The sequence below is a fragment of the Neovison vison genome, chromosome 3 (genome assembly GCF_020171115.1).
Source record: "Neovison vison isolate M4711 chromosome 3, ASM_NN_V1, whole genome shotgun sequence".
NCBI classification, from domain to species: domain Eukaryota; kingdom Metazoa; phylum Chordata; class Mammalia; order Carnivora; family Mustelidae; genus Neogale; species Neogale vison.
Window position 1 is genome coordinate 71,342,935 of NC_058093.1, and position 26,370 is coordinate 71,369,304.

Here is a 26,370-nt window from a genome sequence, read left to right on the forward strand (position 1 = left end):
AGCATGATGATGGCTTTACAGAGAAGCATTTCCTTCATCATCTTCAAGGTCGTTCAGATTTATGATCTAATCACCATGGCTCTTTAACAGGACACATTTGAATCTGATTAAAGAAGAAACAAATAGCGGTATAGATTTATTAATAAAATGTGCCCAAGCGTTTCACTTACGCACCTCCTTCCACATATGAGGAGTTAAAATTCACAATAAAAGGAGGGAGTTTCTGGGGATTTAATCTCAAATGTTTCAGCTTCTGAGTTCCTTCAGGAGCTCCTGCCTGTGTATCGGTGTGTGTGGATGGTGAAGGGCTATCTGTTTCCCCCCTCTTTCTCTTTGGGGTTTAATTACTTCACCTACATCCTAATTCAGGTAACTCATAAAGCTTAGCCTTTGTTGTAGGTCCAACAGCTGTCTTATGTCAGTAGCAAGTAAAATGTGCACAAAGTACCGGAATGCTGCAAGACGGTTTATAGCAGTGCAATAAAAGGTAAATTGAATTTACAAAGATGCATTTGTCACTGATTAAAAACTTACAAAGTTAATTGGAAACACTGTGGAGGTGTTACCACACAACTTGAGGTGTAATGGGTGGTTCTAATTCAGCCTGGAGGAGAGTTGAGGGTCCCATTATGGTCTCCCACAGTAAGATGCCCGGTGACACGCTCCAATTTAAGTAGCAAAGCAACACAGTAAAGATCTTGGGTATTTTTAATAGGAGGTGAGTGTAAATTTACTCACATTTATTCTCCCAAATAGCTGAAGGAAAAAAACCTTCAGTGTTCCAAAAATGCTAAGTGTGCTGATCACATGGCTTCCCCCAAGAAAACATATTGAAAGTTTTTTATTTTCTCCATCTGCAACTTTTCTTATTTTTCTGCTTTTTACACTGGCAGCACCACTGCGAGAAGCCTATCAGTTGGGAAGGGAAAAATAAGACTGAAAGGCCAGCAATCTGAAGTTAGCAGAACTCTCCCTCGGGACCTTGGAGAATTATCTCCACATAATTCACTTAACCTTTGGCATTTGGGGACTTGGGAAACTGAATGTATTTCTAAACTTGAGGCTTTTAATTGCCGGTTTTAGTGTCACTGGTCCAGCTCAGTTGGAGAGATGATGATTGAAAAACAGTTCTAGGAGGCTTTTCGCCTCTGGTGAGCATCCTGGATATAATTAAGTTGGTGGCCTGGGGTGGCCTTTACGTTTCTGCAGACAGGAGTGAACAGTTAATCCCCAAGCGATGGGCCTTATGTGGACATTCTGTGTATGTCTTGACTAGACTCAGTATATGTTAAGAGATTAAAAGGGAAAATACTGAGATAACTAAGTAATTCCCTTTGGTAAACTCATTATTTCAAGTAACTAGTACCAAATTATCAGTCATAGAATTTTTTGGCTGAGTCTTAGAGATCATATGTTTAAATTCAAATTGCATGTACTAAAGTTTATACATATTTTTATTTCCATATAATTTATACTCTCTACTTTCTAATACTCAGTACTATTTACCAGACGTGTTTTTGGTGTTAGAGATGTGACTGACAATGGTATTTTCATATGTATTTAATTTTTTCCCTCTGCTGGATGGGCTAAGTTTTAAGCCTGATGGATTCCTTTAGTCAGCAAAGGCGACCATATGACCACACAAATCTATTTCTTTTAAACTAGTGTTTACTTACATAGTGCTTAACTATGTGCTAAGTGCTTTTTGTATTTAACCCTGTTTAATCCTCACAATAAATGTATAAAATAGGTGATGTCATTACCCCCATTGTACAGATGAGGAAACTGAGCTCTGAAGATGTTAGGTAACTTGCCCAACTAAGCATCAGAGCCAGAATTCCCATCTTGTACTGTCCAATTATAGAGGACACGCTCTCTGCTATACGGCCTTGTTACCACTGAATCTGGAAGTCAGAACCCTATTGTTAATACTCAGAGACAACATATTTACTTGACCTTTGCTGGTTTACTAAGATTGGGGACTGACTGACATCAGTTATGAATAGTAGGAGCAAAAGTAGAGCTCATTTCTAAGAGTTAATGTGCTGTAGTGGAAAGTGCACGGAATTTGGTATTTGAGTCCCAAACTTCCCTAATAGGCTTCCACTCTCCTGGATTTTTTCCACTCTCCTGGCAAATTCTTGAATCCTCAACTTCTTTGTGCATAAAATGGGGGATAATATACCTTATGGTGGTTGTGAGGGTTATATGGGACAACATGGGGACAAATACTAGGAAAACAGTAAAATTCTATTTAAATATTAATTATGATTTTTCTTCAACTTCATATAATTTTCAGGCTTTTCACCAAAATCTCTTAAAAAATAGTTGTACCCTAAAAAAAAAAAAAAAGTTGTACCCTAAACAATGAATTCTGGAACACTGAAAAGAAATAAAAAAAAAAAATTAGTTGCACCCGCAAGCTGTTTGACAAAATTACTTAAGTTCCCTTGGAAGGAGCAATGAGTAGCACAGAATACAAATCGTTGGACTCCTCACTGGCACTCGCAGTTTCCTGTTTTGTTCAGAATATTCCTTAGGTATTAGGAATAGATAATGTATGTAACTCTCAGGACGTTGTCTTCCTAAATGATGCGCACACATTGTTTAAGGAACCAATCATTTTGCAATCACAAAGAAAAGTTGGAGATAGAGGAAGATTTCAAGTTAAAAACTCTGAAAGTTTGAAGAATTCCATTAGACTCTTTGAAAAATGAGGAAAGCAACATTATGGAAGGGATCTTAGAAGAACATTAATTATTTCATTGTTTGGGGGTGTGAAAGTGGCTCCACCAGAGGCATCCAGGAAGGTGCCCCAAATCAGCAGGCAGTTCCATTTACTCTTTAATTCCTCCCACTATTGATTAAGCTGCTTCTTTTCTTTTTATCTTATATCTGTGGCTTATTGAATTTTGTAAAGCCTTTGTTTATAAAATTGTCCTTTGATTGATGCTGTTTATTAAGTAAATATAGTTGCAACACAAATTCATTATTATATTTACAAGATATCACTACTCACTGTCATCAACACTTGGCACCCATCTCTAACGAGACACAAGTAGAATCTGAATGAGTTCAATCTATGGATAAATTAAAGGAAACAAACTGTTACTTTACTTTTTCTCACCAAGCTTTTGATGAAAGAGTCAAAATGCTGTAAAATGGCCAAAGTCAGAGTGAAATTCACAAACTTAATGATCACTTCTCAAAATCTCTGTAGTTGAGACCAACTACCCCATGAAGCATAGATTACTATTATTCCATTCTTTTTATAATAGGGAAATCAAAGTTTTAAGAGATTTGTCTAAGATCAGTGGAAGCAGGTCGGAGAAGACCCTGCGATTTACCGAACAAATCCATTCAAAGAAGGGCTCCCAGGGGTGTCTCTGCTACAAAGTATAAGGACTCTCAATACAAGCAAATTTGTATTCTATTCTTTGAGCCCAAGAAATGAGCATCACCTTCCACAAACAAAATCAAATTTATAAATATGTGTCAATATATATAAAAAACAATTCCATATTTTAAAAGCATTTATCTTATTACCCTTCTTTTGAAAATATGAGGAGGGAAGTAGAAATATATAAAGTGAATTGTGGTTTAAGAGGAAAAGTTTGAACAACAAAAATGCTGAAATAAATGAGGGGTAACTTTCTTTTCTAAGTAGGGTATTTCCTCTGAACTTGGAGAGTAACCTGTAGTTTAAGGCTCAGATCCATAAAATTTCAAGACTTGAATGAAACATGAATAATTTCAGAATGTCATTTAAATGGTCATACAGCCTCTTCTGACTAAGATTTCAAAATATTTCTGAAGAAATGAACCTGCATGTTTTATTACTATTAGGAAATATTGGTAAAATGCATGTATTATCCAAATTATACCATCTACAGGCAGAGGAACTGAGCAGTCGAAAGATATCAAGTCTTGTGTCTAAGGCAAGGGTCTTCCTTCTTATTGGGCTCTATAGTACTAACTTTCTGCTCAAATATGTAAAATTTTATGTTAGATAGCAAGGAATCATCATTGAATTTAGAAATTAGAGTTTAGATACCAGTAAAAATGATTAGCTGTATAATTCTGACAGTCACATAACCTCTCTAGGCCTTAGCTTGCTCATCTTTAAAATGTATATTTATAGGAGAGAGAATTGGGAAGGAAGATATGCTAGCTCCACATTTCCAAGTGTTCTAAGGAACGCTAGAGTCAGATGCTAGGGCCCGAAGCTTGTGAGACAGCAGATGCCATGTTGGCAGTTTGAAATTGACCACGGTGAGAGTTTACACCAAGGAAACAGGTAAATGCTACAAATCAGTCCCCTCCCTTTCCCAAACGTTGTTAAACATTTGCCACCACACCACTAATGTTCATAGATAACTCTTTGCGTAAAGGATTCTACAGTGAAATAGGTGTTGGAAACACAAGGTTTTACAAAATTAAACAGGTCTTCTCTCTTTCTCCATCCTTCTGTCCCTCCTTCTGTCCCTCCTTTCCTTCTTCTCACCCTCCCTCTTTCCTTTTTTCCTTCCTACCTTCTCTTGCCCTGACAAGTAATGTGATTCTTAAGGATACCAGCAAGAGATACATAGAACCTCCCATTACAAAACTTTATAAAAATGCTCTTTAAACATACCACTTAATCCTTCAATTGCAGTCTGCACTGGGAATGGATCAAATCTTTCCCTATTTCTCTTCTTTCTCTGAGATCTAGACCTTCATTTCTTTTTCAGTTAGCATATCACATATTTTTGTATAAAGTAAAAAAATATTTAGAGAATAAAATATGAAAGCCCCACTCCTTTATACCAGTAGGTTTTTCATTTTTTCCCCCCTTTTCTTTTCTTTGTTTCTTTTCTTTCTTTCTTTTTTTTTTAAACTATAGTTCTTCCAAGACTTTTGCTAATGGGCACTGTGAACCTCCAGAGGGGACATTTCAAACTTTATTTGAATACAGAAAATGTTTCCCTAAACAGCTATTAACATGTTGAAGTACATAGATTTTTTGGGGAAGGAAGTTTCAGAAATAATGAACTAATGGATTTCTAAGAAGTCTTTGAGCTGCAAAATTACACTAAGTATATGATTTTAAAGATGGCTATTATTTCAGATGTAGGATCAACTGCATGGAATGTAGAGGTCCTAGGTTTTGGATAAGCTTTTGAAGAAAGGACTAATGCTTCTGTCGACTTACTTTGAGGTTGGTAAAGAGTCACATTGTTTTCAAGTATTGAAATGTTCAGATGTCTTGTATGTTTATCTAGAGATAGCATATGTACAAAAGATTTTGTGAAACTTCAAGAAGCGTGATGCTGTTGCCTTAATCCAGAATGTCCTAGAAATGGAGCATGTCTAGTGCCTTTTGAAGTAGAAAATCAAGGACAATTCTCAGAAAGAACTAAGTGTATTTAAGCATCTATGTACATACAGATCTATTCTGATGTGGATATAGACAGATGGGTGGATGGATAGATGTAGTTTAAAGAAATTTGGCATCCATGAATTCTATTTAAAATTTGGCATTTACCTCTACAGATCCTGTTCACTAAATTTACACGATTTCTATGCTACGTTTGCAAGTTCATGCCCACCGCTTCAACTCGTGTTAAGGGATGTTATAAGACTCTAATGCCTTATGAAAAATTTATCCAATTAACTCTTTTGATTTATTGTCAGAGATCTTTTAAAGATAAATTGTAGTTACTGAAAACAGTTCATTTGCCTGTGAAATATGGTATCATGATGAAGTATAATATTAGTGCCTGGTCCAGTGCCTCGCCTTGCTCATACCAAGTTCATGCTACTAAAGTTCTTGTTAGGTTGAATTAGTATATGGGTTCTGATAATTGCTATTAAAATAAGGTGAGATGTTAAAAGACCAAAGCAAAGCAAAAGGCCACAGGAGATGGCAACGTGGATTAAAGGAATTATTGAACTCCTATTCCAGAACCCAGGGATAAATCTTAAAGATTGCCTTCTTTAAACTCACCCTGTGTCTTATTGAAGAGAGCAATAAAAACTTCTGTCTGGTCCCAGTGTGTTAAAGCTACTGCTGAAAGGGTGTGAGACTGAAGGGATCCAGTGGTGAGTTGTAAGTGACACATGCATGAACCTGTTCACAATTAACCTTTTTCTCCCTCTCAGAATTCACAAGGGACTTGGCCCACAGGAAGCCGGAGTTCGCTTTCTTCTTTTAGTAAGGAGAAAATGCCTTTTGCAGAAAAATACTGCCTGTTCACCATATCAGAGATCACATGGAGAATAAGTTAATGTCACATTCCCATCCACAGGTTGGCTAAGTGTTGAAAGACGTTGGTATGGATAAAGGCTAGGAAGACTTACTCTTAAGAGTGTAAAGCCTGGGGGCGCCTGGGTGGCTCCGTGGGTTGGGGCCTCTGCCTTCGGCTCGGGTCATGATCCCGGGGTTCTGGGATTGAGCCCCGCGTCGGGCTCTCTGCTTGGTGGGGAGCCTGCTTCCTCCTTGCTCTCTCTGCCTGCGTCTCTGGCTACTTGTGATCTCTGTCAAATAAATAGATAAAATCTTAAAAAAAAAAAAGAGTGTAAAGCCTGAATAATGTCAAAATGCAAGCAAACTGAAGAGTGAAAATAGAGATATTATAAACAGCTCCTGTCAGAAGCAAAGATAAGCCAGGGGGACTATTTTTGAATATTCCTAAGGGACAGATTATGAACTCTTGCTTCCTTGGAGTCAGACTATCTGGGAAATGATACAAGAATGGAAGGCTTTTTATTTTGCCTTCTTTTTCCAAAAAAAACAGATACTCTGAGCTTGGGGAGGGGGGAAGTTCTTCTCCCATGAGAGCAGAACTGCTTTTAGGAAAAGAAAGAGCAAATGCTGAAATGAGCTGAATTCATGTTGGTTGTTGATTGACATTTTTCTTTGAAAACCCCATGCAATTTTGTGAACCATTGTATACCTACTGTCCAACACACATTAGGCAAACAATACGTATTTGCTGAGTTAATGTGAACTAATGAATATATGAATGATCTTTCTAAACACAGGAAGGTAGAGAGGTCAATGAGCAAATAGAAAAAAGGGAGCTAGGTACCTTTACATATTCAATACAAACTGATACATTCAATTTCATTTCTGGCAAATTAATATTTCTATTCTTTATAATAATTGCAGAGTTCCATATGCTCAGCTAACCCTAGTGATCTTATTGTATTCTTCACCTTTATGCTGAAACTCTTATTTTCACCAGTGATGGGAATTACCTCTAGTTCCATAAGAGGGCTGGAGAAATCGATCTTCAAGGGATAGCCCTCATGGTAGAACCGGCTTATTGTGGGGAGAAGCTCCCACCCACAAGGGTCTGTACCTCTCCACCTACCTCTTCATACCCCCACTGACTGTCCAGTTACCTTCTGTCACTTCTCCAGGTCCCACCTCCTATTTGGAAACTGTCCTCTTGTGTCTGACAGCTGTGAGAATGCAGCTCTCGAGCCCCTTTGCCCTGTGCCATTCTCTTGACTACACATTCTACAGCAGGAAGACCAGGTCCACGCTCAGGCTCACTTCAGCCTCAGATCCTAGCATGTCAGCTGTGGCTAGTCCTTCTGTCCTTGGAGAGGAGATCAGTCTTGGTTCTCATGGGGGATTTAACTAGCTCATTTGTAGGTCATGTTTAGATACAACAGTCTATGAATTTTGATTTTTATGGCTCTAGGATTATACCACTTTGAAAGTAGTAATCATTAATATAAAAGGTCCATTTCAAAAATCTGGCCTCTGTTTCATTGGGTGGGTGGATGGAAGTGGCAGAAAAGCTGTAGGGTACACCTGAAGAAGCTGCTGGGGTCACAGCAGGCACAGCACGCCTGGGACATGGGTGGGTGACCACATTCCAGGCCTCCCACGGAAAGGATGCAAACATACACAGCTCTCCCAGAGGGGTGGGAGGGGGCATGTCAGGGCTTGTCTGCTACCTGGTCCAATCCCTGAAGAGATTATCATGCTCCTCCATCCCCTGAACATAGTATGTACTCCAAAATTTAAATATTTTTTTCACCAAGTGATTCAAAACTTTTACAAAAAATTTTTTTTCAAAGATTTTATTTATTTGACAGCTAGAGAGAGCACAAGCAGGAGGAGGAGGCAGAAGGAGACGGAGAGCAGAAGCAGGCTCCTCATTGAGCAGGGAGCCTGATAACAGGCTCAATCCCAGGACCCCGGGATTATGACTTAAACCAAAGGCAGATGCTTAACCAACTGAGACACCCAGGGGTCCCTACAAATTCTAAAATAGAAACTCTTTAAGGTTTCTTGATTGTAAATTTCTGGACAAGTTCAAAGTTCAAGTTGAAATTTTTTCGCTTATATGGTAAGCACACATTTGGGTCTTCTTGTTTAAAAATCTCACACTGACACTGAACTTGGGTCTGAAGACGGGCCCTCTTGTTTTTGCCAGATGCCAGCACCATAGTTCTATCAACCTGTGCAGAGAACTAGGAGTCTAAAAAAGCTACAGCCGGGTGTACCCTGAAGGTGTGGATCAACCCCACTGATGGCTTCAGCCCTCTTCTGTTTCTGTAATTCCAGGCCATTCTCATCTACCCTAGGGCTTCACCAATCACTTTGAGGTCAGCGATTTAAGAAAGTTTTGTCCGGGTCCATCCTGGGTGGCTCCAATACTCCCTTTTCTCCCTGATGATCCCGTTACCAGTTTCTCCTCCAACTTCCCCAACATTGGCTCAGCTATAGAGCCCACAAACTCAGAGGGCATCTTTTACTCCTTGCCTTCCTTTTATCCAGTCAGTCCTTGGTTCTTGTCTTTTCTATCTCTGATTCATCTGTTCATTTCACAGCAGTTACCGTGTCCCTTCTGTAGAGCACTAGGCACTGTATCAGGAACCTGGCATTGGATGGCTTCTGGGCTCATGCCGTCTGCAGACAAGACAGGCAGGTTTGACAGAGATGGTACATCTTTCCCCTTCCATTCTATTCCCTCAGTTCCCGTTCCCATCTACCTGGGACTAAGGTGATGGGTGGGTGGGGGGTGCTGATGCTGATCTTTTAATCCAGTTTACATATGGGACTACCTGATCAGTCTTCTAAAACTCAGAGATGGCCAGGTCATTTCTTTCCTCAACAAACTTTCAATGGCTCCCAGTTCCCTATCGTAACACAGCTCATTGTATAAGGAGCATTCAGGTAGGAGTCTGCAGGTTGAGTCCTGGAATAGCAGCAAGCTACAACAGAAGCCAAGTAGGTGCCCAATCCTGGCTCTGCCCAACTCACTCTCTGCCATGGGATCCTTTTCCGGACCTCTGTTTCCTTATTAGTAATGGGGTGGAGAGGGTGGGTATCAGGTGTGGTGAATTCTGAACACCCATTTAGCTCTTATTTTCTATTTATCATTGTCCTTCTGCGGGCTCAGGGAACCCTTGAACTTAGACAGACCTTCTAGCAGGTGTAGGTGATATTTCTAAAGAAATTTAAGAAAAATTCTCTCAGGACATCTGCTTTCTCATATGGCATTGGAAGAGCTCTTCTGTTTTACCCCCAGAAAGAGATGGTTTCATCATGCTGTGCTGCCCTCTTTTCTTTTAGCAAAATTTTTTAAAAATTTCTTTTCAGTGTTCCAGAATTCATTGTTTATGCACCACACCCAGTGCTCCATGCAATATGTGCTCTCTATCCACCACCAGGTTCACCCAACCCTTCACCCCCCTCCCTTCCAAAACCCTCAGTTTGTTTCTCAGAGTCCAGTTTCTCATGGTTTGTCTCCCCCTCCAAATCTCCCCCAACTCCCTTCTCCTCTCCATCTCCCCATGTCCTATGTGTTACTCTTTATGTTCCCCAAATAAGCAAAACCATACGATAATTGACTCTCTCTGCTTGACTTATTTCACTCAGCATAATCTCTTCCAGTCCCATGTTGATACAAAAGTTGGGTGTTTATCCTTTCTGATGGATGCTACCTTCTTTTCAATGTGAACATAGTTACCAGCATAGCTGTTAGCCAGGCCCAGACAAGGCTCATGTCAGAAAGGGGAGAATTAGGAAAGATAAGGCTGGCTCTCTTGTTCCATTCATCAAAAATGCTTAGAGTTTAAAACTTCCAACATGAACACATCTTCTAAATGAATGTTAGAGCTAGTTGGAAAATGATTAGTCTCTCCCAAGGGGAGAAGTGTCCCTTGACTCTCACAGGAGCCTCTCTGCAGTGCCCAGCTCAAGGAGACCAATGATGGTTCTCCCTGTTGCCAAGAGGTTTCCAGCCTTCCTCTGCTAAGGCCATCTTTCTATCGAATGACATTCAGGGGACAGCAGTGGCAAATTTGGTGCCTTTGGAGCACTGATATTTAAGAGGGGCCATTCCTACACACGAAGCAAATATGGTTGTGAATATATTTGGATTTATATTAGAACAAAATCATATGTTCCCAGAACAGACGTATGCAAGCTCGTTGATTCCCCACCCCCCTGCCTTCTTTGAAGGTTCTATGACAAATTTGTTGTTGAGTTATGGTCATCACAGCTACATAAAGAACAGCAAGGGAAAATGATAGCCCATCATATATTACCATGATGTGCCTGTATTATTCAGGGTGATTATACGGATTCTAGAGGTATATCATATTGACTACCAGCCGGAGTCTTACCTTTGCTATGCCCCCTCTGTGACCTCACAGCTACCCACTCTTGCCTGCTGGCTTCACGGGGACCTTGGGCGTGCGGAGAAGAGTTAGATGGGGAGATAATGAGAACTACTTTCCAATCTTCTTGTTACATTTGTAATTATGTACTTTAATTTCACTTAGAGAATAGCAATTTGTAGCTTTGGTTAGAGAGAAAAATAGCATATGTTAGGTGCCTATCATGTACTGTACATTGTTTTGGGTGATTTCCTTGTAAAATCATGCTTTATAAAACCATGTCCAAATTATTTAGAAAAATAATTATTTGTTTCTTAGCAGAATGTACTTAGTGAGATCATTTTTTGTGTGTGTGGCCATAATGTACATATGAATAAAATAGCTTGCAGGAATTTTGCATTTGCTCTGCATTTTTCATTAATCTTCCTTTAAAAGACAGAACTTAGACTATCCTTCAAAAAGATTTTGAACTAGATATGTCTTGCCTCTACCCTAAGCTACTTTTCTCCCAAAATAGGGTATTATTGCTCTTTCTTAAATTGATATTTATAAAGCACTTGGAATAGTACCTGACACATGGTATTATGTAGAATAAATAAATAACTATAAAATAATGAAAAACAAAAACCTCAGCAGCATTTGGTAGGAAAATTCCAATAATTTTGGCATTATCCATAGCTTGTGTATGAAAGTAATTTTAGGATTTACCTTAAAGAAGATTTAAAACCAAATAAAAGTCAATATTCCTGTTTGAAAATATGTTAAATTTACTTTACAAAACTATTCATGCTTATTGTAGAAAATATACACAAATACAGATAAAAATTCCACTATCCAGAAACAACCATCTTAATGTTTTGTACTTTTCTCCAAAATTGTTTCTCTGTCTGCATATATACTGTACATATATAAGTATTTAAAACTACAAGTCTGCATGAGTGTGTTTTAAGATCTGCATTAATAGGTTTACATGTTTTAAGTAAATTTTGAGTGGGATCTGTTTTTTTCATTCATTTGAGGGCTTAATGAATCCTTACAGACCACTTTAAATGATTGCTATGTCGATAAGCATGTGACTGGTCCTGAGCTCTCTGCTCTTACGTGTTTTATGCTGTCTGGTCCTTGTAACAACCAAGCATAGCTACTTGTCCATCCACATTACAGAGAACATTGATCTGAAAATCAGACCAAGGAACTGAGCAAGGCCACACAGCTGGAATTCCAATCTTCTGTGCTCTAAATCACCAGACTTCCATGTTAGATATCTCCATGGAGTAAGATAATAAATTATGTTGATAATATTAAGGGCAGCATCTTCATAAAAAGCCATATAAATCAGTTATCATGAGCCACAACCTATATTCAATCCATTTTCTGCACTTCAGTCCTACTTTTGGTTTGACTCGCTAGCTGAGATTTCTAAGCATGAACAGTGAAAGATCTGGGGTTTTATCGGGTCCCCATACCAATCAACTGTGTGACTCTAACACAAGTCATTGCCCTTCTCTTGGTTTCTTTCTTATTGTCTGTAACAAGAGAGGATAGAGCCATGTTATTTATTCACCCACAATTTATTGAACATGTTTGAAAAGACAAGTTAGGCAGCTGTATAACAAAAAGAAGAAGATATCATCTCTTCAGCGAGCTCCCCTAGGAGTAGAATAAATGCCGATGGGGGTGAGCAAGCTGTGTGCTTGGACAGACGTGCCAGCGAGCACAGGGTTGGTGGAGCCCAGGAAAAGGAGAAACACATCCTCCAGCCCTTTCAGCTCTGAAACTCACACTCTGCAGGGAGTGGTTTTGATTCAGGCCCTCTCTTCTCCATCCTTTTAAATGTAACTCATCTCAAGTTACACGTGTGTTGACTGAAGCTTTGACTATCTCAAAAATAAATGTTTGTTGAAGCTTTCAAAATAAAGTCACACAAAGAGTAGTTCAGCTCACTTAAACACTTTATCAGAGATAATTGTCATGACAGTGTAATGTCGGCCATTTGGCTTCTTCTTTGGCGGTAGGATAAAAGTTTTAAATATGTTTTTGCATTAGTTTATTACAGATTAAGAAGGGACTTGGACTTTTCAAAATTAAGAAGTCCATTATTCATTCTCATTCCACTGAAAAATAAAGGCAAGGTACGTACAGGTGGAACTCATGCCATACAAAAAATGGGTATTTGTGGTTTTTCTTTGTAAGTAATGCTGGAAGGTCTGGAGATGAATTGTTGGAAATAAAGCCTATGCACATTATATTTCTTAGTAAAATACTTGTAAAGCAAAATATTCAAACCTTATTTTGTTAAAGTGAATTAAAAGGAAGATTTCTAAAGAAATCTCCATAACCTTTTTATTTTGTTTTATTTATGTGAGGTCTTATCCTACAAAGAGATCATCCGTAACCTTGTTTTTTAGTCAAATAAAATTGTAAATCCAAGTAAAAATTAGCACATTGGTGCATATTTTGCATATTGCATATTTCATATTGCTACCAAAATATTCATAATGTATTGAATTTTGGGCTCCTTATACCCCGTGAGTTTCCAAATATAGGCTTCAATACTTTGACAAATAAGGTACCCAAATTTTCATTTATTTTAATATAGAATTACTGCTAAAAAAATAGTATGATTAAGTCATAGCTATAGCATATTCAATGGTGAAAAGCTGAAACTTTAGCTCCAAGATCAAGAGTAAGACAAAGATATCACTCTTCTCTCACTAGTTTTAGTCAACATAGTACTGTAAGTCCCAGCAACAATAATACAATCAGACAGAAAGTGCATCCAAATTGGTAATGAAGAAGTAAAACTCACTATTTGCAAAGGACATGATACTATACATAGAAAACCCTAAATACTTCATTAAAAATGTATTAGAATAAATGAGTTCAGTAAAGTATCAAGATACAAAATAAACATAGAAATCTGTTCTGTTTTACATGCTAATAACAAAGTGGGAAACAAATTTAAAAAATCCTATTTATAATTATAACAAGAAGAATAAAATGCCTAGGAATAAATTTAACTAAGGAGGTGAAAAACATGTACTCTGAAAACTATAAGATATTGATGAAAGTAACTGAAGACAACACACACACACACACACACAAAATGGAAAAATATGCCATGCTCATGGAATGGAAAAATTAACATTGTTAAAATGTCCAAACTACCTGAAGCAATCTACAGATTCGATGCACTCCTTATCTATACCAATAGTATTTCTTACAGAACTAGAATAATACTTAAATTTGTATGGAATCACCAAAACTGAACTGCTAAAGCAATCTTAAGAAAAACAAAGCTGGAGGTATCACAATTCCAGATTTCAAGCTATACTACAAAGCTATGGTAATCAAACAGTATGGTATTGGCACAAAAACAGACACATAAATCGATGGAACAGAATAGAGTCCAGAAACAAACTCCTACTTATACTATCAGTTAATCTATGACAAAGAAGGCAAGAATATACCATGGGGAAAAGACAGTGTTTTCAATGAATTGTGGTCAGAAAACCAGACTGCTATATGCAAAAGACTGAAATTGGAACACTTTCATACACCAAAAACAAACTCAAAATGAATTAAAGACCTAAGTACGAGATGTGAAACCATAAAATTCTAAAAGAAAACATAGGCAGTGATATGTTGAATATCAACCTTAGCGATATTTTGGGGGGGATTTATCTTTCCAGGCAAGGGAAACAAATATATCAAAATAAATAAATAAATAAATAAAACCAACAACAACAACAAAACAAAACAGAAATAAATAATGAGACTACATCAAAGTAAAAAGACCTTTACACAGCGAAGGAAAGCATCAATAAAGCAAAAGGCAACCTACCAAATAGGAGAAGATATTTGCAAATATTTCTGAAAAGGGGTTAATACTCAAAATATATAAAAACTCATACAACTCAACACCAAAAAAAAAAAAAACTGATTAAAAAAGAGCAGAGGACCTGAATTAGACATTTTTCTGAAGAAGACACAGAAATGGCCAACAGATGTATGAAAAGAAGCTCACCTTCAGTCATCATCAGGGAAACACACATCAAAACCACATAGTCCTTCACATCTATCAGAATGGCTAGAATAAAAAAGACAAGAAGTAAGTTTTGGTGAGGATGTACAGAAAAGGGAATAAGTGTGCATGATTGGTGGGAATACAAATTGGCATGGCCACTCTGGAAAACTGTGTGGAGCTTCTTCAAAAAAAATTAAAATTAGAAATACCTTATGATTTAGTAATTTTACTTTTGGGACTTACCTGAAGAAAACAAAAACACTAATTTGAAAAGATACAAGCACCCCTATGTTAATTGCCCCATTAGTGTTAGAAGATGGAGGAGGGTCAGTGAAGTCTCCTCCAGACTGAGAAGCCACTTTATTTATTTATATTTTATTTTTTTTTATTTTTGAGGAGCCAGTTTAGACTGAAGAATGAAGCAAGCCACTCCACATTGTTTACACAGAGTTTCACTCGAGGTAACTTACTGACAAGGGGGGGGGCACATCTGGCGATGATCCAGGCATGTGGGAACCGTTCTCCTACAGTTACTCTCCGAGGCTCTCTCCACCCAGTCTGGACCTTAATCATCAGGTTTTATAAATTGAGGCGCATGGTGGTGACGTCACAAGGTAGTTAGCTAAGGTGACACCATCTGTGTGTCAGAGGACCTCTACTATTTTTCTAAAGTAGACCCTTCTGTGTGCTGGTCATTTCTACTAGTTATCTAAACGGGTGCCTTCTGTGCACCACTCTAGGGATGGTCAGAAGAAGCCCTCCACATCCCCATCAGGGCACACATTAACCTCCAGGGGGCCTGGAACGCATAGCCTTGAAAGAAGTCACTGCTGGGGCATGACCAAGATGGAGGGCCAAACATGGAGTCAGTGTGGTCAGCACTCCCACAAGTATTTATGAGAGCTCCCTAAATATTCAGCACTAGATGAATGGATAGAGAACATGTGGTGTATGTATGCAATTATCATATAGGTCCCATCTAATTAATTAAACTGGATTCTGAGGGGCAAAGTTCTTCAATAAACTTTTGGGGCAATATCTTTCTGGTTCGAGCTCAAAGAATATTCACACTACTTGTGATCCTGTAGAGAAGACAAATGCTAACTTGTGGTTCTTTGAGTGCCTTTTCCTCAGGTGCTGCGTGTAATTTAGGTTCTGTTTGGTTGATGGAGAGGAATGTGGGTCGCAGAAAGCTCCAGGATAATTGATAGTATGTAGAGAGATAAGAGAAACCACTCACCTCCTTTTTGGATAAAGGCGTTATTTGCCCAAACCATTAATTTTCTAGGTGTTTTTAAAAAACTAAATAACTTCTGGGTGCCTGGGTGGCTCAGTGGGTTGGACCGCTGCCTTCTGCTCGGGTTGTGATCTCAGGGTCCTGGGATCGAGGCCCGGCATCGGGCTCTCTGCTCAGCAGGGAGCCTGCTTCCTCCTCTCTCTCTCTGCCTGCCTCTCTGCCTGCTTGTGATCTCTCTCTGTCAAGTAAATAAATAAAATCTTAAAAAAAAACAAACAAAAAACTAAATAACTTCTTTCGATTTAGGCAAAAAGATGGAAACCCCTCGGTTTGGCTCTTCTACCACTCTCTGCTTCCTGGTTTTATGGCTGAGTTTGCGTCTTAATTTTCCACAGCTGGGGTGTCTTTGCTCAGGGGAGATTCTTCTGGCTGATGCCAGTCAGAATGCTATTATTTCTGAACAATTAAAACACAGCCCACATTTCCTCTCATCGACAAACCTCAACAATTATAATGAAAGATTTGCCAATATTTTCAAACCAGAGTGGCTCTGAGCTGCTGGGTACCGGGAAGCCAATGAGAGATGAGTGGATGCATCAGCTGACCCGGGGCCCCTGGCAATAAATGAAGAACTTAAGGGGGTGAGAGCAGGGGAGATAAAGGTGAAAACATTTTTATTACTTGGCAATCCATCACTTTAAGGAAGAGAGAGCCCCAAAGAACAATGGAACTCTGCGGATACAGTGAATTTGGCTAAAGAAACAAATGTTAGTCTACAATGGGGTTGTCAGTTGACAACATCTATTTATTGAACACATTGTAGAGCACTGCACAAGGCATTACGCCAGGGCTTAAATTACAGGCACTCTCAGATTCACACCCCACCCCCGCTTCCTGTAACTCGGAGAGAAGGGAAGGAGGGAAGAGACGTCTGTTTTCCTTAAGGTTCATGCTGTAGCTAATTACATATTCTACGGAAATGATTTTTATGCTATGACGGTGTTTCTTCACACTAACATCCTGGTAAGGAAAGAGGACTCTTTCCTGAAGAGCACATTAATACCCTCTCGTAAATTGCAGTTACCCTTTGCACAGGATAAAACGACAAGGATAAAAGAACACGGCTTGTGCCAAGCCAAGTATCTGTTTTTGGAGTTTCTTCAGGTCCCTTGAAATATAGGGCACTCCCTGCTCTCCCCTTCCTCATTTCACTTCCCCATCTCACTGTCCCCCAACCCTTGTTTGGAATTGCCACCTCCCCACCTTACCCCATGACTCAGGTTTTTTTTCATTCCCAGGAGCACAGAGCTACTGGTTTAAAAAAAAAAAAAAAAAGTAAGGAAGCAAGTGGGGAGAATAAAGAATCCCGAGCAGGTGGTTTAAAGCATGGTGTGGAATCTTCCCTCCTCACCTGCCTGCCTCCCCGCATTCAATTACCCAGAGCTTCTTTAGGCATAACTAGGTTCTCTGGAGTGGGGGGTATAGGGCAGCAATTCAGAGTGCTACGTATTTTACTCACTTTCACAAAGTATTCATTGAAGGAAATCAATATCTCACTCAGGGCTCAGATGCTTTCATGCTGATGCAGAAAAAATGCAAAGATGCACAGATGCTGGTACAGAAGAGAAGGCAAACGGTACCAGGACAGGAGGAATGTGCCAGAGAAGGTGCTGGAATGCCCCCACCTTAGCCCTTCTGCTCTCTACGTGCTCCCTAGAACTGCCATATCTCTGGGCACTTTGGATCCCGAAAGCTTCCGCCCATGATGGGAGGTGTGTACATTTGATCTCACTCTGTTGTTACGGACTGAACTGTATCCTTGGCGAATTCCCAAGGTGAATGAGCCCCTAGCCCTCAGCGCCTCCGAATATGACTGCCTTGGGAGACAGTGCCTTTAAAGTGGCGATCAAGTGAAAAATGAGGCTTTTAGGGTAAGTCCGAATCCAATCTGACTGGTGTCCTTAAAAGGAGAGAAAATTGGGCGCTTGGTGGCTCATTGGTTAAGCCTCTGCCTTTGGCTCAGGTCATAATCTCAGGGTCCTGGGATTGTGCCCCACATTGACTATCTGCTCAGTGGGGAGCCTGCTTCTCCCTCTCCTTCTGTCTGCCTCTCTGCCTACTTGTGATCTCTCTCTCTGTCAAATAAATAAATAGAATCTTAAAAAAATTAAAAAAAAAAAGAAGAAGAAAGAAAATCAGAGATACCAGAGATGCCAGTGTCCAGAAGAAAGATAATGTGAAGACAGGGTCAGAAAGCCCTGGGTACCTGGGGGTCTCAGTCGTCAAGTGTCTGCCTTTGGCTCAGGTCATGATCCCAGGGTCCTGGAATCGAGCCCCACATTGGGCTCCCTGCTCGGTTGGAAGCCTGCTTCTCCCTCTCCCACTCTTCCTTGCTTGTGTTCCCTCTCTTGTTGTGTCTCTGTCAAATCAATAAAATCTTAAAAAAAGAAGAAGAAGGAAGTGGCCATCTATAAGCCAAGTCCACAGAGGAGAAACCAATCTTGCTAATGCCTAGATCTTTGACGTAAGAAAATAAATTCTTGTTGCTGAAGTCACCTATTCTGTGGTATTTCGTTATGACAGCCCTAGCAAACGAATATGTACATGATGGAGCCCTGGATGAAAAAGACACTCATTTCTCAGATGTTTTGAGTCCATCAATATAGACCCCCTACTTTCTTGAGTGCTTCCCATGGGCTGGGTACTGTACCACATTCTCTGCATTATCTCGTATAACCGTTAAGCCCAATCCTCTGAAACCCTTTAGTAGTCAGACATATCTAAGAAATTCAATATTGTAGTGAAACTCTTTTTTTAATGTGTGAATTTTTAATTTTTTTAACTTTTAGGAATATTTAAATTCAATTAATGAACATACAGTGTATCACCAGCTACTCCCTTCCCCTCTTCCCCTCCAGCAACCCTCAGTTTGTTTGCTATGATTAAGAGTCCCTTATGGTTTGTTATAATGAAGCTCTTTTAAAGAAAAGTTAAAGATAATATACCTTACCTACTTATTTATTTGAGAGACCGTGTGCGAGAGAACACATGAGAGAGCATGGGAAGGGGTGGTGGGTGGGTGGGCAGAGGGGGAAGCAGACTCCCCACTGAGCAGGGACCCTGACATGGGGCTAGATCCCACGCCCCAAGGATCATGACCTGAGCTGAAGGCAGACGCCCAACCAATTGAGCCATCCAGGTGCCCCCAAATAATGTATTTATATCATAATTCATTATAGTCTGTCAAATTTCAAGATAGTTCCGATCTCAGTACTGATGACAGTTTTATTTTATCAAAATCATTACACCAAATACCATCTTTAGTAGTGGCTTCTAGATGGGAGTAGGTTTTTTATGTCATCTGTGGGAGAAAACCACAGTAGAAAACATATCTATAAATAAGAATTAATTGCTATAAATTACTTGGAAAGGAAAAAATGTCAAGTTGATAAAACAAATATTATTGACCCATGAGTTTACAATTATATAATCCTTTTGTACCCTTTTATTTCTTAAAGATCAGGCACATTTCTTGTCCTTTTCTCCTATTATATGCACATGGAGTTTCGATATCCAAGCAGAAAAGATGCAGACACCATCTCAGTCTTTGCTAGCTAATTAAAAACTTTTTATGCATAACAATCTTACCATTTTGCATTATCACCAGAACTCATTTCTCATGAAAAAAAATTAGCATCAGTTTAAAAGAATATATTTTTAATCACCAGTTCTGATTGTCGGTAGTACCATTTTGTAGGTAGTTTTTAGCTAACAAATCTTTTATTTTATTGGCTGTCTCATTTTGCTCTCTTTCATATTTCACATTTATGGTCTATTCAGACATTCTCCTGTTTTGTTAAGTAGGAATCTGTGTGGTCTTTGATGTAAGACATAATTTATTTGACAAGGAAATATGAGTCTGTGCCCTGAATCTACATTTAACTGATGGATTGAGAAATTTAAAAATTGCAACAAGATAGACTCTCCCCCAGATTGCCATACTACTAGCATTTTGCTAATCTATTTGGCAGTGAATTTACATATCTGTGTCTATATATAAATATATGGAGATTCTCAGGGATGCTACTCTACCCAAATGTTTTCATTAATAAAAAAAAAAGGAGTCTCATTTTATTATTCGTTGATGATTCCTATGGAAAATTTTTAAAGAATTTCTTTCTGAAATTTAGATCAAGATATTTATTTTATTTTATCTTTATATAGATAGTTATAGCTTTATAAAGTGAGCCATAATGTCTTCAAATCCATGCTGCTTATTCCTCAGCCTAGTAAATGGAAGTTCTGTTAACATTTCAAGATTTATATATTTCATACATTCTCCCAAGTCTATGTCCCAGTTCTGGTAATTGGAAACTTACTTGCAGCTCATTCCCTCTGCTCAAACTGCTTGTCAATTAACCTTTGCAAAATGAAAGTTTCAAAAAATACGACTTTCATATTTCAATCATGTTCATTTTCAGTCATCTCAAAACGTAGAAATTAAATAACACTCGGGGGTCGGCAATGCTTTTTACATATCATTTAAGGTTTGCAACATCTCTTTGGTGTTTAAGTATGACTACTATTTATATGCAATAGATGAGATTAAGTGGTTAAAATTACTTGTGCTGGGTATCTCCCTGCTTTGTAGATATGAACAAAATACAAAGTATGCCAAAAGCGTTTTTCATAAACATGTCCCATTTCCATTGGTGTTTTGACTGCTGTCTAGGACACACTTGGCTGTACTAAGCTTTAGGAAAGAAAACAGGAGTCCTACTGCAATATTTGAAATTTACATTTTCATGAACTTACACAAAGTTGTTGCCCATCCTAAAGTGCAGACTACATAAGGGGGGAAAAATCTAGCAACGTCTTGGAATAAAGGGAGTGAAAAACAGGAAAAAGGTCAAATACGTCAGGAGAAAAAGATGGGAAAGTGCAGTCACTAGTAGGTTGGAAATGACTACTGAGACCGTGGTTTAGGGAGAGTTTGAAGGACTCTCTCCAAGCTGTGAGAGAGAGGGAAGATGTCTATCATCCAGTCCAGACATGATTAGTAGGGTTAATATTATGCAAGGTATTGTAGTTTTACAGAGAAGTATCAGACCCCGATTTTCTCACTTGAGCAGCCCCCTCTACCGACCCTCATGAAACCACCCCCCCCAATCCTGGGTTGCTCAATTGCTGGTTTGCAAATCCCTGTTTCTTCCCTGTTTATTTTAATTCATTTTATTCATCTGGTAGGGAGGAGTGTGTATCACCATGAATGCCACAACCCTAACATTCATCCCTGAGGAGAATGGTGAAAACATGGCCTCCTGTTTTCAATGGTCAGGTTTGAAGGCAATCCCCCATGCTCTGGGTAACATCCCCATCCCCCCAAAGATTTATTTATTTATTTTAGAGCGAACAAGCAAGCGAGCACAACCAGGAGGGACAGAGGGAGAGGGAGAGAGAATCTAAAGCAGATTCTGCACTGAGTGTGGAGCTAAATGTGTGGCTCCATTTAGCTCGACTCTGAGATCATGACTTGAGCCAAAACCAAGAGTCAGGAACTTAACTGACTGAACTATCCAGGTGCCTTTAAACCTGCTCACTTAAAAAGATTTCTTTCCTTTCTTTTTTATTTTTATATTTATATTTTTTTAAAGTAAGCTCTACACCCAATGTGGGGCTTGAATTCACTACCCCAACCAAGATCAAAAGTCCCTTGCTCTACTGACTGAGCCAGCCAGGCACCCCAGTCCTCTTGCTTATTCATCATTGAAGGTTAGTGGAATTAAAATCCAGTGATTATTTCTTATTCAAACAACATATAAAGTCATATGAGTTTATAGAGTCTAATTGAACTGATTTTGAATCTGCTTATATTGTGTGACTTTGGGCAGGTTTAGTTCTCCTTTTTGAGTGTTAATTTCCTCATCTGTAAAACTCACTTTGCAGAATTATGCAAACAGAAATAAAACGTTTGGCATACACTTGACCCAAGTAGATGGCCAATAAGTGCTGTTTTCTTTCTTTATTTTTAAAAAATTTTGTAATTTAAGAAAAATTTTAAATTTTATTTTAATTACTTATTATTATTTATTTTACTATTTTTAGTTTTTAATCTTTTTCAGTGCTATTTTCTTAAAAGCAGTATAGGACAGGGGTTAAGGACATAGTCTTTGAAACCAGGCAGCCTGGATGCATAGTTCCAGCTTTGTCACTTATGTGCTATGTGACATGGGCAAGTGACCTAACCTCTTGGTGTAAGAATAATAATTGATTTCCTAGGGTTTCTGTGAGGATTTAGTGAGTTAATACCTATAAGTGCTCAGAACAGTGTCTGGCATCTGGTAAGCATTATTTAGGTATGAAGTACTATTATTTTCCTCTTCTTTCTCTAAGATGTGACCCTGATTTCACGAGTATATCGTGCTGAGAGAGGACTTCACCTACCTCCGCTGTGAGTTCAGTCTGTACTTTCTACATGATTAAGTTCTTTCCAGCTTATCTCTTAACTCAGGCAAAAGGCCCTGTGGGCAAAGCATCCTGTGATGGGAACCAAAACTATCTCCTCAAGCAATAAGGACTGCGATGAGCCAGCAAGACCCTGCGTGATTGACTCCAAGACAATGACTGAGCTGACCTTTACTGCCCACCTGTATGTACCCACCAATCTATGTCTCACCTTTTCTTTATATAAACCTAGAAGTTTCTTCAGCACTTTAGAGATAGTCTTTGAATGATAGTCTGCTGTCTCACTGGTGTTGGTCTTGCTAAAACAAATTCCTTTCTTGTTTCACCATCACTCACCACCACTTGTCAGTGGCAAGTGGCCAAATTTGGTCTGGTTGGGACCCCAGAAATCATGTGCTTTTGCACCCCTGCACCCCAGTTACAAAGATTTTTCAATGGCTGGAACAAAGATTGGACCAGGGACCTGTTGGTCAAAAACAGTGTTCCTTGATCTTTCAAGCAGTGCTCTGATGATTGCACTTAAACTTTTCCCAAGAGAAGAAAAACATGGAGGTGTTGGGGAGGAAGAAAATTTACTCTGTCCAAGATTCTTCTATCTAGACTAAGAATTAAATTTATGTGAGACAGATTGACAGGAGAAAATAAAATTTAATTTCCTGTATACAGGAAATCCATACAGACATGAATCTCCAAAGACAAGCAAAATGAGGTATATATGTCATCCTGAGCTAAGAAGAGAGGTAGGGGTTTGGGGATATAAAGGGGAGGAAGGGCATTAGTAGGAAGGTGAGAAGAGTTGTTCGGAAAACAAAGGTTGCCCTGTTATAAAGACCAGTTTCTTAGGTAAAAAAACAATCTCTTTTAAGAGCTCTCTTTTTGGTACAGGCTTCTTTTCCAATGTATATTTAGGCAGGTGAGATGGGGAGGTAAAGAGCTTTTCCTAAATCTGCTGGGTTTTGATTGCTTTTGACTCAAAATAATCTTCTGGCCAAAGTGGCCCATCTTGGGGCAGCCTGCTCTTGACCCCTACAGAGGGTGCATTCTATCTGCTCGGGCTCTGATTTAGGGTGATGGCAGCCCTTTAGGGCACTGGGTGAATGGTTGGCTATAGTTCACAACCATTCTTACTCATATGGGAATCTAGGAAACCAAGCTGAGGTTAAGGAAGGGAAGCCCCTGAGTGAACCTTTGAGAACCAAATTCTATATTTTCTCTGAGTGCTGACTCGGAGTTGTGAAAGGAGAGATTACTAATTATTTCAGTAATGAAATAAGCAATAGTCACCCTCATTTACTTACCTGAGCTGGAACCGAGAGTCAAATGAAATCCTACTGGAAACTCAATTGAGAAAAGTTTCAAGATCAATTTTCTTTTTGTATAAGTAAAAAAGGAGACCATTTAAAAACATTAACAGTGAGGCTCATATTCAGCCTGAAGAGACTGACATGAAGGTATGGGAATTCACCAAGCAACTTCTGGGGCTGGTGATACATAAATTACAGAGCCTCTCATGAACACAAATTAAAGATAAAGTAATGTATACAGCACAGAGCTTTGGAATTCTAACTTGTTCTCATTATATCTTGTTTGAGTATCAGTGTGATTAAAGCACTTGATTTTTCTTTTATCATTTCTTCTTTTCATCCTTCATCAGTGGCCTCTTGGTTTTTATTTTAGACCTAGTTTTGGTTCATGATGAATTGCTGAATGGTTGATTTCCTCACTCCTCTTTTTGTTAGCCTTTCTTGACAGCTTCTGGATTGCTCTACCAATAATTTGCTCCATAATAATGGCTACTGTGAGATGTCTCCTAACTATTTCCTTTATTTTTAACAAGGATTCTTAACACCCTCTGTAGGTGACAATATGTAATTACAGATATAAAGTGTCCCCCAGGGGATGGCCGCTCCCAGATGCCACTAGGATTTTTGTAGTGCAACTGTTAAATGTAATGAAAACAAAGAATCAGATTCTCCAAACATCCAGCTCAAATAAAATTTTAATTAAAAGTTATGAAGGCATTTTATTGATTAACAATCTTAGTAATTAAAGAGTGTGGTTGACATTTTTTTTCTAGTTGGATTTGTTCTTCCTTTGAGATCTCTAATTGTTGTATGGTTTTACATTTATTGATAACTCTGTTTGATGAATGCAGATGCCACCTTTTACAGCCGTCGTTGACAGAGTAATCATATTGTGAGAAACACCAGGCTTATGTAGTAACAGCTGTTACAGTTACCCATGCTGACATCCATCGGGGAAATGTGTTTGCTGCTATCATGGGTCCGCGATAAATGGAAGGTGCAATAAAGCACAAGCTAACATTTTGAATATCCTTACAACTCTAGGAACTTTATTGCATATTACAAGCACTTTGATCTCTGTCCAGTACTTAAGTCTTAATTATCAGACTAATTGCACAGACTATGTTCATTTTCAGTGGTAATCCTTTTGTGATTAGCTTCTGTGTTCAATAACTGACTTATCCTTTAATTAAAAGGACTATTAACCTTAAGGCTGATGCTGTGTCTTGGGATTAACCCATACAGAGTTAATGTTTAATATCATTGTAAAAGCTTTTGCTGAAAGGTGTAGCATAAAAATGTGAGGAGGGAAAGCCATGAAATGTATCTCACTTTTTTGATGTGCAAAAAGCTCTGCTCAAGGTGAGGGTTTTAAAGAAGCCTCCTTGTAGGTTACATTTCCTAAGGGTCTACCTAACTGTACAGCCACTGGATTAACCATTTGAACCCTGGGCTCATTTACAGGAAGAGAGTGCTTACTTTAGGACAAGTTAGAGTTTTATCTCAGTTTTCAAAATCATTATATGTGTGCGTGATCGGGGTACTTAACTGCCGGTAGTCCAGAATAGAGAATTTCTTTTTTCTTTTCGTTCTCTCTCTCTCTCTTTTTTTAACTCCCAAAGCTAAAAGTTTTTTTGATATAGATTTCTATGGAAAGGTTCACAGTGGCTTGGAAAAAGATGTAACAGTGGCATGTTTATCCAAGTTCTGAGCAGTTTGTGGTCAAAGTGGGGAAAACTTAGTCCATCGGTAACTAGTGAAACAATTAAGGAGCAGGTGCAGGGAGAATCAGCACCCCGGAGGGGAAAGCTGGCCAAAAAGCCAGATGTGGCTGCTGCAAGTGCTCTATTCCTTCCTCACTTTGGCATCTGGGTTCTGCAATGAACATTTTTCCCCAGCGTGTCCCATGGCACGGAGTCTATTGCCACACTAGTCACTTAGGATGAAGAAGAGAAATGGATTCTCTCATTCCTCCCTCTCTAGCTCATATCCTTGGCTCCCAGAGGAAGAGGCCCTTCATTGATTCCTCCTTACCCCTGGCATATCTTCACATGGAAAACGCAGGCTGCTGGGACTAAGGAGCTGTGGGAATGTCTCCATTCTTCTGTGCTAGCGGACGATCCAGCACCTTCTGTTCTGTCTCATCTTCCAGACTTTACTTCCTCTGTTAGTAATGTGAAGACTTGCCAGACAAGAATTTTTTTTCAGTGGTGCATGTTTTCTAGGAATTTGGCTATAACATGAAATATTTACCAAATTGAGCATTGCCACCTGCTGGGGGATTCCGTGGTGAAAAAGAGGGAGAGGTTCCTGGTTCCCCCTCTTCCCCCCACCCCCAAATTCAAAGTCAAGCTAGTTTCCTGCCCATCATTGCTGGGTGGCGGTAGCATAGCAAGGGGATTGACTATGCCCTGAATAGACTGTATTCTTTCTAGCTTTAGAATTCACTGAGTATTTTGTTCTTAATAGTGAGTGAGGAGTTTGCATATGGTGAGTGGGGCTTCCATGGGAGACTGTAAGCAAGGTACTTCCCTCTTTGGATCTGGATTTCTCATAGCTGTAAAATGGGGATAACACCGGTGTGGCAAGGCACAAATGAGAAGACACCCATACAATTTTTAGCACAATACCTGTTGTGTAAGTATTTGATAAATGGTGGCCACAGTTTTCCAGTTTTCTATATCTTGAAAGACCTTCTGGTAGCTAAGATTTCA